Source organism: Triticum aestivum, chromosome 7B (genome assembly GCF_018294505.1).
Source record: "Triticum aestivum cultivar Chinese Spring chromosome 7B, IWGSC CS RefSeq v2.1, whole genome shotgun sequence".
Lineage (NCBI taxonomy): Eukaryota > Viridiplantae > Streptophyta > Magnoliopsida > Poales > Poaceae > Triticum > Triticum aestivum.
The window spans coordinates 49,622,362-49,635,814 of record NC_057813.1 but is presented as its reverse complement, the minus strand read 5'-3'; the positions used below and the strand labels follow the sequence as shown (position 1 = coordinate 49,635,814).

The 13,453-nt window shown below is 46.5% G+C and overlaps 1 non-coding gene across 1 annotated transcript; it reads left to right on the top strand.

Moving 5' to 3' along the window:
• Positions 1-11,518: 11,518 nt before the first annotated feature.
• Positions 11,519-11,593, top strand: TRNAP-UGG (transfer RNA proline (anticodon UGG)). Its single transcript has one exon. It is a non-coding gene; the product is annotated as a tRNA-Pro (tRNA).
• Positions 11,594-13,453: the final 1,860 nt, after the last annotated feature.

Here is a 13,453-nt window from a genome sequence, read left to right as displayed (position 1 = left end):
CGGCGTGAATTTCAGCCAGGAGATTTCGCCCTTCCTCTTCGGAGATACACCTTTGAAGGACTCCGGTTGTGCTTTTCTTATAAAGTTCTCCCTCATGGACCTTGTAGGCTTTAGATCGCCGAACTATGCAGCGGGCCTCATTTTGGTCTTCGGGAAGTTCCTGCCTGATTAAGTAGGCTAGGAATGGTTCTATCAACGGGGTAATTACTGCCATTATTTCGTGGGCTGAAGGTGTTATTTCATTGGCTGAGCCACCAATTATGTCAGAATGTTCTGTGTTGGGTGGTGCAGTTGGTTCCGGCTTGTTATTTCCGGACTCCTCTTCCCATAATACGGATGGATTAAAAAGCCGTTCCAGGAAGATGTTTGGAGGGACGGCGTCGCATTTTGCGCCGATGCGTGCCAACACGTCTGCTGCCTAGTTATTATCCCGGGCTACATGGTGGAATTCGAGTCCTTCGAACCGGGCTGACATTTTTAGGACGGCGTTACGGTAGGCTGCCATTTTTGGATCTTTGGCGTCAAAGTCTCCATTTACTTGGGATATTGCGAGGTTTGAATCCCTACGCACCTCTAGGCGTTGAATACCCATGGAGATTGCCATCCGGAGGCCATGTAGAAGGGCCTCGTATTCGGCTGCATTGTTGGAGTCCATGTACATTATTTGAAGTACGTATTGGACTGTGTCTCCGGTTGGGGACGTCAAGACGACGCCAGCCCCCAAGCCAGCCAACATTTTGGAGCCGTCGAAATGCATGATCCAATTGGAGTATGCACTGTACTCTTTAGGGAGTTCGGCTTCGGTCCATTCGGCGATGAAGTCAGCCAAAACATGCGACTTTATAGCTCGCCGTGGTTTGTAGGTTATGTCAAATGGTAAGAGGTCAATGGCCCATTTTGCAATCCTGCCCGTCGCATCGCGATTATTTATAATATCGTTGAGAGGTACTTCAGAGGCCACCGTTATGGAACACTCTTGAAAGTAGTGTCGCAGCTTCCGGGATGCCATGAACACCGCGTACGCTATCTTTTGATAATGTGGGCACCGGGACTTGCATGGAGTTAAGACAGTGGATACGTAGTACACTGGTTTTTGAAGAGGGAATTTTTGCCCTTCTGTTTCTCGTTCGACGACGAGTACGGCGCTGACAACTTGATGTGTTGCCGCGATATATAATAACATGGGCTCGCCCAAGTTGGGCGCAGCCAGCACCGGATTTGTTGCCAATATGGCCTTAATTTCTTCGAGTCCGGCTGTGGCAGCATCCATCCATTCAAAGTGTTCGGTGCGCCGGAGGAGGCGATAGAGGGGCAGCGCCTTTTCTCCCAAACGGGAGATAAAGCGGCTTAGAGCCGCCACGCATCCCGTCAATTTTTGTATCTGTTTGAGGTCTTTTGGGATATCCAATTGTGACAGAGCCCGGATCTTGGATGGGTTTGCTTCAATTCCTCTACCGGATACAATAAAGCCCAAGAGCTTACCGGCTAGTACGCCGAAAACACAATTTTCCGGGTTGAGCTTAATGTCGTATGCTCGGAGGTTGGAGAATGTAAGCTCAAATCGTCTATTAGAGTTTCGACGTGTTTGGTCTTAACGACCACATCGTCTACGTACGCCTCCATTGTTTTGCCTATCTGGGTGGCCAAACATGTCTGAATCATGTGCTGATATGTTGCGCCGGCGTTTTTGAGTCCGAAGGGCATTGTGTTGAAGCAGAATGGTCCGTACGGAGTAATGAATGCCGTTGTGGTCTGGTCTTTTTCCGCCATCTTAATTTGATGGTATCTGGAGTATGCGTCGAGGAAGCACAATGAATCGTGTCCTGCAGTGGCGTCGATGATTTGGTCGATACGGGGGAGAGGGAAAGGGTCCTTTGGACATGCCTTGTTAAGGTCTTTCAAATCGACACAAAGGCGCCAGGATTTGTCCTTTTTGGGTACCATTACCAGGTTGGCTAGCCAGTCTGGATGTTTTATATCTTTTGGGTTCGGAAAATCGCCGAATAGCCTATTTGACTGGCTTGAATCCTTTTAGGATATTTAGGTTGTGTTCTGCCAGCCTGCGTGGGATTCCTGGCATGTCTGAAGGGTGCCAGGCAAAAATGTCCCAGTTTTCCCGAAGGAATTCTCGTAGTGCGGATTCTACATCAGGATTTAATTGTGCCCCAATGGAGGCCGTCTTTGTAGGGTCCGTTGGATGGACCTGGAATTTGACTATTTCATCTGCTGGTTTAAAAGAGGTGGATTTAGACCTCTTATCGAGTATCACATCGTCCCTATCCACCGTGCAGCGCAGCGCAGTGAGTTCCTCTGCCGCTAGGGCTTCCGATAATGCCTCTAGGGCCAGTGCGGCTGTCTTATTTTCAGCGCGGAGTGCTATATCTGGATCACTGGCAAGAGTGATTATTCCATTCGGCCCAGGCATTTTGAGCTTCATGTACCCTTAATGGGGTATAGCTTGGAAGATTGTGAATGCCTCTCTCCCTAACAAGGCGTGATATCCGCTGCCGAATGGGGCCACTTGGAACGTGACCTCTTCGGACCTGTAATTGTCCGGCGAGCCGAACACTACATCTAGTGTGATTTTTCCTGCGCAGCGTACTTCTTGACTAGGGATTATTCCTCTGAAGGTTGTGCTGCTTCGCTCAATATGGCTCCAGTCAATTTCCATTTTTTGGAGGGTTTCCTCGTAGATGAGGTTTAATCCACTGCCGCCATCCATGAGTACCTTGGTAAGACGAAAGCCGTCCACTATCGGACTGAGGACCAATGCGGCTGGTGCTCGAGCTGTTCGGAATTTAGGTTCATCGCTGGCATTGAAGGTGATAGCCGTATCGCTCCATGGATTTTTTGTTGCTACTTGGTAGACTTTGGCGAGGCTGCGGATTGTTCGTTTCCGCATGTTATTTGATGCGAAAGTCTCGAAGACTATTGATACCGTACTGGTACTGTTGTGCTGGTTGCCCGGGGCTAGGAAGCTTTCGCCACTTTTGGCAACCTGCCGTAATATCCAACATGCTCCAAGGATATGTGTTGGAGTGGCGCCCTCCATACTGTGGATTTTACAGGGTCCGTTGAGCCATCCCTCCAGTACGGTTCCGTGCCCTGTAGGGGGTTTCTGCTTTTTGGTTTTTAACCCAGGTCCTTGAGTATGACGCACCCTTTTATTTCGAACTAGGGTTGTATTCAGGGCCGGATTGTCCCAAAACCTGGTTTCGGTTTTCCAGGCACTCTCCATCGCACAATATTTTTGTACAATGGTTGCCAGATCGGCGAAGCGTGTAACTTCGTGACGACTTATGGCCTTCATGATTCCCTTGTCCGTGCAATTGTTGCAGAAACTTGAGATTGCACTTTCCTCATGGCAGTCTTTTATCCTGTCCACGACCAGGAGGAATCTGGCCCAGTAGTGATGTACTGTTTCATCGGGGTCTTGTCGTATTTGAGATAGATTGCTTATGTTTGGGTGGGCGGGTGGAATTAAATTCGGAACCCCGCCCGGTCTGAGGCTCAAAGGCCGAGAAGTTTCCGGATTTGGAAGCTTGGATTACTGGATGTTATCCGACAAATCTGGTCTGATGCCTGACTTTAGGTTCAGTACTTGATTGACATCCATCCTTCCGCGGGAATCTGGCATGAAGGGATCGGGAATCTGGACATAACTGGTTTTTAACATAGAGGAAGAGTTGCTGCGTTGTTCCTCTACCACGACAACGTGGTGGGTAGCCTGGGGAGAGTTAATTTCTCTCAGATCGGTTTTAAGCCCAATCTGATCGTAGTCTGTGGAGACTCCCAGGGCGGCAATGCGATCCAAGAGCTCATTTATGGAGGAGAGCTCCATTGGATCTAGCTGCTCGGCGAATTCCGAGTTGACGTGAAGATCGCTTTTGATGACTCGAGAGGTCATTGTCGGAGCGGCGGCCGAACAGGCGGTCATAAGAAAACCGCCTAGCCGGATAGTTTGGCCGGGGGCCAAAGCTCCCTTGATGACGGCACCATCTTTAACGATGGGAAAAGGCATCCCTCCTAATTGTGACGGCACAGAGGAACTCTCAATGAAAGCACCAATGTCGGTGTCAAAAACGGCGGATCTCGGGTAGGGGGTCCCGAACTGTGCTTCTAGGTGGATGGTAACAGGAGACAAGGGACACGATGTTTTACCCAGGTTCGGGCCCTCTTGATGGAGGTAAAACCCTACGTCCTTCTTGATTGATATTGATGATGTGGGTGTTACAAGAGTAGATCTACCACGAGATCAAGGAGGCTAAACCCTAGAAGCTAGCCTATGGTATGATTGTTGTTCGTCCTACGGACTAAAGCCATCCGGTTTATATAGACACCGGAGAGGGCTAGGGTTACACAGAGTTGGTTACAATGGTAGGAGATACACATATCCGTATCGCCAAGCTTGCCTTCAACGCCAAGGAAAGTCCCATCCGGACACGGGACGAGGTCTTCAATCTTGTATCTTCATAGTCTTGGAGTCCGGCCGATGATGATAGTCCGGCTATCCGGACACCCCCTAGTCCAGGACTCCCTCAACTGGCTTTGAGGGTTCTTCCATATCTAGATATAGAGATAGATGATGATAGAGATCTAGATCTTTCTATAGATAGATCCTTTGAGAAATTTCGATTGATCCGCTTTCAAGATCTATGAACAAGAGAGATCCAAAAAATCTCTGTAAAAAAAGAGATGAATAGATAGGGATGAGCCGATAGCAGGACTCGGTACGATGATGGGGCGAGAGAGGGAAAAAACCCTTCGGGATGGATCGGGAAAAGTGACCTCCGGCTCAGCCCACGACTTCCTTCCCTTCGCATAGCTCAGGTGACTCCCTTCCCCCTTTTTTCCCAGAATGAATTAGCCCGACACGACGAATCCTGCCCTCCTGTCTTTCTTTCTCATTGAATGAACCACTGCCTGGGACGCCCCTATGCCTATGAATTCAATGATTTAAGGGCCCCGGGAGGAAACTTCGGAAAGAAAGCCTACTGGTTGGTCTGGTTGTCCCCCGGCGGTGCCCGGGCGGGCCTCGGTTCAATCTTGCCGATTCTACCTAGACATGGCTCAAAATGAAGGGGTAAGGCCAAGTGTTCTTAAAACAAAACTCGAAGTGCACACTTCGGAGCACGGTCTTCCGTTAGGTCCTTTACGGACGACGAAAGCCCCTTGGCTATACTCTACTCTTCGCCTCCGGCTGTTCTGTTCTTTTCTTTTGGCTCGGCGGAGCTGAGCTGGGTTCCATTACACTCTGTAGGAAATGCATAGACAGTCCACGCAGCAAACCGAGGCCCTGCGTGCGCCGTACGTACCGCCTACGAATAATAGGTAGCCCCACCCCAGGCAGAGTTTGTGAGCCGTGTAATAGGCGACCATTTCGCGCGGTTCGGGGGGCACTTGAATAAGCCGCCGGCACCCGGCTGCGTCTTTACCCCTATCCAATTTTTGGGCCAATTCCCCCTTCGTACTACCAAAAAATGAGATTCTTGCCGAATCCGAGTTTGCTGCCCCAACCATTACAAAACTAATACCTATTCTGTTTAGTACTTCAGGTGCTTCTCTAGCGTATAATGTAAATCTCGTAGCGGATCAATTCCAACGAGCCTTTCAAACTAGTACTTTTTGTAATCGACTCTATAGCTTCTTCAATAAACGCTGGTTCTTCGATCAAGTTTTGAATGACTTTCTAGTCAGATCGTTCCTGCGTTTCGGATATTCAGTCTCATTCGAAGCTTTAGACAAGGGTGCTATTGAGATATTGGGCCCTTATGGTATCTCGTACACATTCCGACGATTGGCCGAGCGAATAAGTCAACTTCAAAGTGGATCTGTTGTGCGAAGAGTGCGTTATGAACCGTGGCCGCCTACCTGCTTTGGTTGGTGGGGGCGGCTCCTCCGTTGTGGGTAAACGGGAAACCCGACTCTACGAACCCGAGGAAAGGCTGCACAGCTTCCGTAGGGGCGTTAAGACCGGAGCTTTTTGTAGTGCTAGCAGGAATGCAAGTGAATGAATCCAATCCCATCCCCTTTAAAATCGGCGAGGTAATACCTTATTGAAGTAGGGCACGCTACGGCAACACAGGACTGACGGGGTGGGGGCTTGCTGTCTACTTGGCGAGCCTTCACTGCCCCCTTCTGTAACTTCCCTTCTTTCGTCCGTCCACGAGGCAGTCAAAAGAAAGAGAGAAAGGGGCGGCTATAACGCAGGAGTCGTGGCGGTTGTATGCCACAAGGTCCCTATAGACAAGGGGACAAGTGAATCATCGCTTTTGGGCGCAGGCAGCCCTCTACCATCCATCCCATTGCATTCCTCTCGTAGAGTACTGTACCGTCTCAGACCAGATACATCTATGGAAAGAAAGGATTTCATAGAAAATCTGCATTTTTCTATTTTTTTTTATCCCCATGCATTCCGTTATTCCCGTAACTATGGATTGATTGTCCCTACCTAACTAAATGGTAGTGGTCTAGGGAGCGCAATTGCTAGAGCACGGGAGAATGAAGAGTAATGATTTAAGCAAGAGCAGCCGGACGGACTACTATAGTCAGTCTAGTGACTACTATAGTCTTTTCTTTCTTTGTAGTTAAGTAATAATGTTTGGTATAGCAGCCTTTCCGAGCGAGTCTCTGGGATCTCCTGTAAACCCCCATGATGTGGTAAAGGGAGGATATTAGGGGAAGCAGTGAGTGGAGATTCCCCTGCGGAGAGCCGGATGAGGGGAGACCCTCACGTCCGGTTCGGAGGGCGGGGATATCCCGACCCTACTATCATTATGCCTTTGCAATGTTACTTGGTTCAACTCCATTTGTGACCTTTTCTCGTATGTGGGACTCTCTATCTTCTTGGGTAGATTCTAGATCGTCTTTCATTTTGTTAGTGAGTAGTTTTCTTATTAATAAGTCAAGTCAAGAGTAATAAGAGAACTGTAGGAGCTTGCCAGGACGGCTTGGTAAGCAAGCTACCTGTTATGTAGGCGCCAACTCCCAGTTCTTTCTCTTCTTTCTTTTTGATTTTTTATTCTCGTTTTTTTACTAAACGTATAATCTCCTTTCCGGGGAAGGGGTAACATAGACGGAGGCACATGTAGACAGATACAGACTTTTTCAATCTTTTGCCTAAGCGAAGTAGTTGATCCCTCCGAGGTAAGGGCGAATCGAGACCGAAAGCTACTAATAAAATAGCATAATCTGAACACATAGCTGAACACATAGTTTAAGTAGAAACTGTTAAAGCTCCCTGGTCTCGAAACGGCCGGCTTTGGTTCAGCTCTCGGGGCCACCTTACACACTAATAAAATCGTCAGCTTCCTTCCCCACTCATCGCCCTCACTTTAAGACAAAAAATCCAATTCGATTCAAAGATCGGAATCATACCTCCTGCGGGCAAGGTCGGCTCAAGAAATGGAAGTTGTGAGATGGAAAGAAAACCACGAAAAAAGAACTGAATTAGGGATCAATCCATACGCGGCTTGCCTTCTCCCCTTCCCCATAGTAAGCCAGCCAATAGAATAGTACCCTAACTTAAGAAGTTCTCTTAGCTAGCGCATGTCCATTAATGTGACCACCGCATGCTCCTGCATGAGTTTCATGAATGGTTTGTTTTCGAATCCTATCTCTCTGGGGAAAGGTATCTTTTTTCAATTCGAACAACGGTATCCCTACCTGGCAAACTATCCTCGTTTTCGAAGTCCCTAGTTTTGTCCTCTGCTGTAGTATTCCGGTTAGTAGACGGCTTCCTTCATCGGAAATCTAGCCAGTGCTTTCCATTAGGTGTGCAACGAAGGATAGCCTTGCTTTTCTTCTGATTCTGATTCAGTCCAAAGATAGAGACAAAAGAAAGGTAATTATTGAATCGGACTTGGCTTCTTTTTCGGCATGGGCAAAGGTTTGGCAATTCCACCATTAGCAAAGGTTTAATCGGTTGACGGTATCCTTGGCGAAAGGCACCTGGTGAGAGTAGCTGCTGCTGCTGTGCTACCTCCAACTATGAAGTTCAGCACATGAACAATACAGAGTACTTTGTTTCCAAAAACAATACAGAGAACAAGACCACAAGAAAACAATTTAAAAGAACTACTTTTAGGCAGCAGCATCTGGACAACAGGCTTAAAAGCTTCCAGAAAAATGATAGCACAGACAGCCGAAACAATTTTCCTAATATTTCTTTAACTTGACCTTTTTGCAGTACATCTAACAGCATATAGGGGAATGCCTTTTTTATATTACATTTGCACCAAACCAAGCTATTCTTAATACTAATTCCTTTGCATAGATACTTTCCAAAGTGCTGAGAATAGCAACAGAGAGAAAACGCTGCAGAAGATATCACAATTGAATTACTAACCTGGTACTTGTTCATAGATTTTCTAGCATCTTCAATAAGCTTTGATTCTTACTCAAGTAGTTTGGTTTGTAGTGTCGTTTTTTTTCTTGACTCTAGTAGTGTAGTTAGCATGCCTTCCGTTCCTTGCTTGCTTATGCACTTTTGAATTAAAGACGACCTTTCAATTCATTATTGACTGGATAAAGTAGTATTAGTTAATATACGCTGATTCAGACAAATCAAAAATAAGAGACAGTCTTTTTCGATACTGTATGCTGGGACAGACCTGTAGGTGAGCACAAGCACAGCCAGCCTTCCACCTCTTTATACTTATGTTTAGCAGTGTACCTGGTCTTACTTCTTTTTCAGTTTACGCTTGTGTCCCAAGCTTGCAAGTTCGAAGAAGAGTATTGTATTGACCTGAATCAAGTTGTTTGCCTACCCGCCGTTATGTCTTAGCTAGGAATGAGCTGTGAACAAAATAGAAATAGTTGTTACTTGAGTCGATAATGACTTTGTGTCGGTTTGCTATTTTCTATAAATTGGACTGGTACCATGTATTGTAACATAAGCTTTTGTATAAGAGCTGAGATGTAGTTAAGATTACACTGGATCCTCTCTCTGTTTTGTTGCTTCCTTCCATTATCTCCAACAACTGGTATCAACACTAGGAACCTTCACGGTCAGGGTTGATTTTCTTAGACCACTATGAACACTTGTAATTGGTTCTTTCTACTTCAGGCATGGTTCTCTCTAGTTAGTGGAAGAGTGTACAACATAGGGATTGGTATCAGTCACACATTTAGGAAAGAAAGTGAAAGGGGAGGGCAAGAGCGGTTCGAAGGTCAATGAAATGATAAAAAACCACCAGGTCGAGTTCGCTTCTCCCTTCCTTTTGGTGTTTAGGATGTGAAGTTTATATAAGAAGAGAGGAAAGGGGAACTGCGCTAAATGGATAATTTCATCCTGGTGATGGGCTATTCCAATGGGCATGCATCTGAGATATGGGCTTTGAGCGTAGGAACGCCCACCTTTACAAGAGCTCAGTTCTAAGATTGTTTGCGCGCAGGCACCACTACTATTCTGTCTTTTCTTGTTATGCATCCGGTCCTAGAAATCTTTTTTTTTCTGACCGGAGGAAGAGAAATAAAAACGTCACTTCGCTCGCCTTGGGGGACCTAATTAGGAGCTGATTGATTTCTTTAATAGATATGAAGATGCCTTGAATGAACCCAAGCAAGCCGAAATAGAATACTATAAGTATGAAGTGGACATCTATGGTTTAATTGGAAACATCTCTTTTCTATTTAGATTTTGCCAGTGCCTCCCTTTGTGGCAGAGCGAGCGCCTTGACTAAGATAGATTGACTCTTTCATTCTTTTTTTTATTTTATTCTGGTTCCAATCGTTTGAGGAAAACCCCCTTTGGCATCAATGAAACTCTGTTATATAGGAGTTCAAAAACCTCATTTCGTTTGAGAGATAGTGGAATTTCTTCTTTCAACACGTACATCGACGAGGGTGTCGATGACTTGAGTGAGGAATGGTCATGTGCTAGAGGCCGTACCTTTGGAGTAAGACCTCAACAAGGGGGTGTGCAGTTTAAATGTAAATGACGAGCATGGAGAGGCCAAGGTCATTTGTAATTAGGTGTGGCTGATGCAAGAAGACTGGCGAGCTGTCCATGGTGAGAAAAGTTGTGATGCTACTGCAGGGGGCATCCTGGTGTAGTTGAGGGCGCAGAACTTCTGTGCGGGTACAACTGGCACTTAAAAGACCTTCCGTGTAGATGAGTTCTCTTGAGTGAGACTAATCGAGTTACGAAGAAACCTTTGCGATGGTGCTGTGCAGTTGGGTTCTCTATGGAGGAACTTCGTTGTGGGGACCAAGGGGTCTTCTTAAGAAGAGTTGCTTTGATGAAAAGAGTGTAGCCATGATGGCAAGTCAAGGTGGGGCCCTGTGAAGGCAAGCCTTGTGTATGTTGGCGTGATGACGAGAGAAAGGAAATGCCCAGGAACAATAGCTGTCCGTAGCACACCCTGCAATGACTTCGACCAGCGGACCAGCCTATCCAATACCCTACGCCATGACCTTAGAAGTTCGTACCCCATGATATTCAATGACACCCGTAGACATTTGATCATTCATACCTCACAGTACGCTTTCTTTCTTTTTTTTGGACTTTGAATTCCAAGCGAAGGAAGCTCAGTGAAAGATAGACTGGGATTTGACAGCAAGAAGAAAGCAATCATAGTACGCGGCACACACCGCTGACGAATGAGATTGACGTCCCAAACCAACACAGGTTCAAGACTAAGTGCAGAACCAAGAATGCCGTGGATAGAAAAGTGAGTGCTTCCTCAAGCTTCATGAAGGAAGGGTCCAAGGACCTAAGCGACAACCTCTACGAAAAAGAAAAACCTATATATAGATAGTGGTATGTGTTCGCTGACACTAAATAGACTTGGCTCGGGGCAGAACTGAGTGGCTAGGCTAAGTTCCCTAGTCTTCTATTGGCCTACCCACCCCTACGACATGGAGGCGCTTACCCTTCTCCAACAAGCGTTCCACCACGCGGCGATTGATTACCGCTTTCCGTCTCAATCCGTTCCAGACCAAGCCCCTTCTCTGATCGGGGGAAGGTCATTCTAAAACATCAGATCTCCCATTGATGCTGATCAAAAATAAGTTTATCCACCTAGAATATATGATAGGTACCGAAAGATTGGATGTCATTTCTAAACACCAGGCGGGACGAGCAGCCCTATACCACGTGTAGCCACACTCTAGTGTCCTTTTCTACTTAGTTGGACAGATCACTTCAGAAAATCGTATAAAAATCAAGCAAGAAAACGGATGCGCTAACGCGCAACGGCTTTCGCGCTAGTTGCTCAAAAAATCGTATAAAAATCAAGCAAGAAAAAGGTTCTGGCAGGCTGCGTGGGACTGTAAATCCTCTTTCGCTGGCTGGGCCCTTTGGACTCGAAATCCAAACGGAGTGAGTGGTTCGATTCCACTCTCAGAACGAGACTGAACGAAATAAAATGCAAGTGAAACGAGACGAGAATCAAATTGTAGGCTTCTTTCCTAAAAGCGGTGGTTCTCGCCTCCCCGTGCCCAAAGCGGGGTGGGCGACAGCGCTGCGGTTCTTTTCTTTATCGATCGGGTAGATCCATATGTTCTGAGGGGGGGACGAGGTGTAGCGCAGTCTGGTCAGCGCATCTGTTTTGGGTACAGAGGGCCATAGGTTCGAATCCTGTCACCTTGATGTGGTATTCACACAATGGGGCCGAAGTGCAAAGCCCCGCAGCCTATCCGTGGTCGGGAAGGCAGGGGTATTAAAAGTGAAACTTGGCTTGCGTGTGCGCGCACACAAAGGAGACTGAGTTGGATTGCAAAGCCTCTCAGACGGAAGGAACCTGTTTTAAAAACCCCTTTCTACAATCTTGAGAAATCTCACGCAAGCAACTACACGCCGCAAGTCTTCGGTATTGTTCGCAAGGAATTTGAAAAGATTGACTCCGCTTTTTTTCTTTTCGAGCATGCCAAGCCTCCAGTAGAGCGGAGTTCTGTGCATGAAGTAGGCGCAGTTTACAAACTAGTGAATGGTCAAATGAATAGGCTCGTTTCATCAGGGGTAACCAAGGAGTAAGAATGATTTGATAAAGTAAACATTCCCTTTGAGTGCGGTTCCTTCAGAACAAGCTCTTCCCTTTTCAGATTGCTTCTTTGGGCCACTTGAGCATCGACTGGGCAAGGTTGGATTCCCTCTACTTCGGGTGGCTACTATTTCTCAACAATGTTTTTTCATTTGATCCAATAGCCCTCCGTTAGATAGGAACAGCTTTGCTAAATACTGAGAACTCTCGAATAGAATATGAGAAGGGAAAGATCCTTTACATAAGGAACTATTGATCATAGGCGTACACTCTGAAAAGAATTGAATGAAACTCTCTTGTTTCGTCAACTTTGATATCATTAGCTGTCTCTGTAGCTGGCTCTCATGTCTGGTGTTCCAAGTAAAAACTTTTCAACTAGCTGGGTCACCGCTGTTTTAAACCCTGACTTGGAATCAGAGCCATAAACGAGTGATTCGGTCGGACGGACGATTGAGTTCTTAAAGCTTGGATCGGCACTTCTTGTGTTGAAACAAACACGCTGTTGCTAGCGCCCTCAACGCTCTCTTCGATCCTTCGCAAACATAGCTCCTTCTACGGGAGATAACTTTCGATCACTTTCATCTCAATTCGTTTCATTGGCTGGTCGAGTGGATGATTAGACACAGGCGGAGTATTCAAGTTGTCCCTACTTCAAGTTGTCCCTACTAACTAACGGGTCTAATTATCGCTGGCTCACAGGCTCCTTCGAAGCAAACATTCGCAGCGCCCCTCGCATTCAAGCTCTTGCTTTGTCCTGCGGCCTGCCCTCTAAGCAAAAGCAAGATCTAGACAAGAGTGAAAAGCAGTCAGAATATTAATAATCTAAAAAGGCCTTCCTTGGTTGTGTAGCTAATCCCCCTCCTTGACAAGAACAGAATTTTTGCATCTTCAAACTGGTTATGGGTGATACCCTCATTCCCCATTAACTCACTAGAAAGCCCTTTGAATAAGCCTCAGGAACACCCATTCCTTTCGGATCAGGGGGTGGTTGTTTTAACTACTCGTTCGGGGAACATTAGACAAAGTTACTTATTTGAGAAAGTAAATGAACCTGAAATAGGACCTATGTGATAGTTTGCAGCATGAGCATGTAGATGCTGGTTATGGTATCAGATCTGAGGACCAAGAATTTCCAAAGGATAGTACTAGACTCAATAAGAAGCTTTCAAAACATAACTTCTCATATTTGGTCTGTGGGCTACCACGCTTAAGCTTTCTTATCTTACTCTTTCCACTAACGTTAGGACTTAGGCGAGCTGCTGAATACGAGACACTTCTTTCTCGGCCGTGCGTGGTCTTCCCTCGGGGATGGGAGAATATAGAAGGTGGGTGGGTGGATCTCTATTCTCCATAAGGATAGGGTTGATTTGATTGGCATTCACGCCTTTTAGAAAGAGCCACTCAATGCAATTCTCTTTTAGGCGAAGAGAGTATGCCCAACTGGAGTGGTTTCCGCCTATATTCCTACT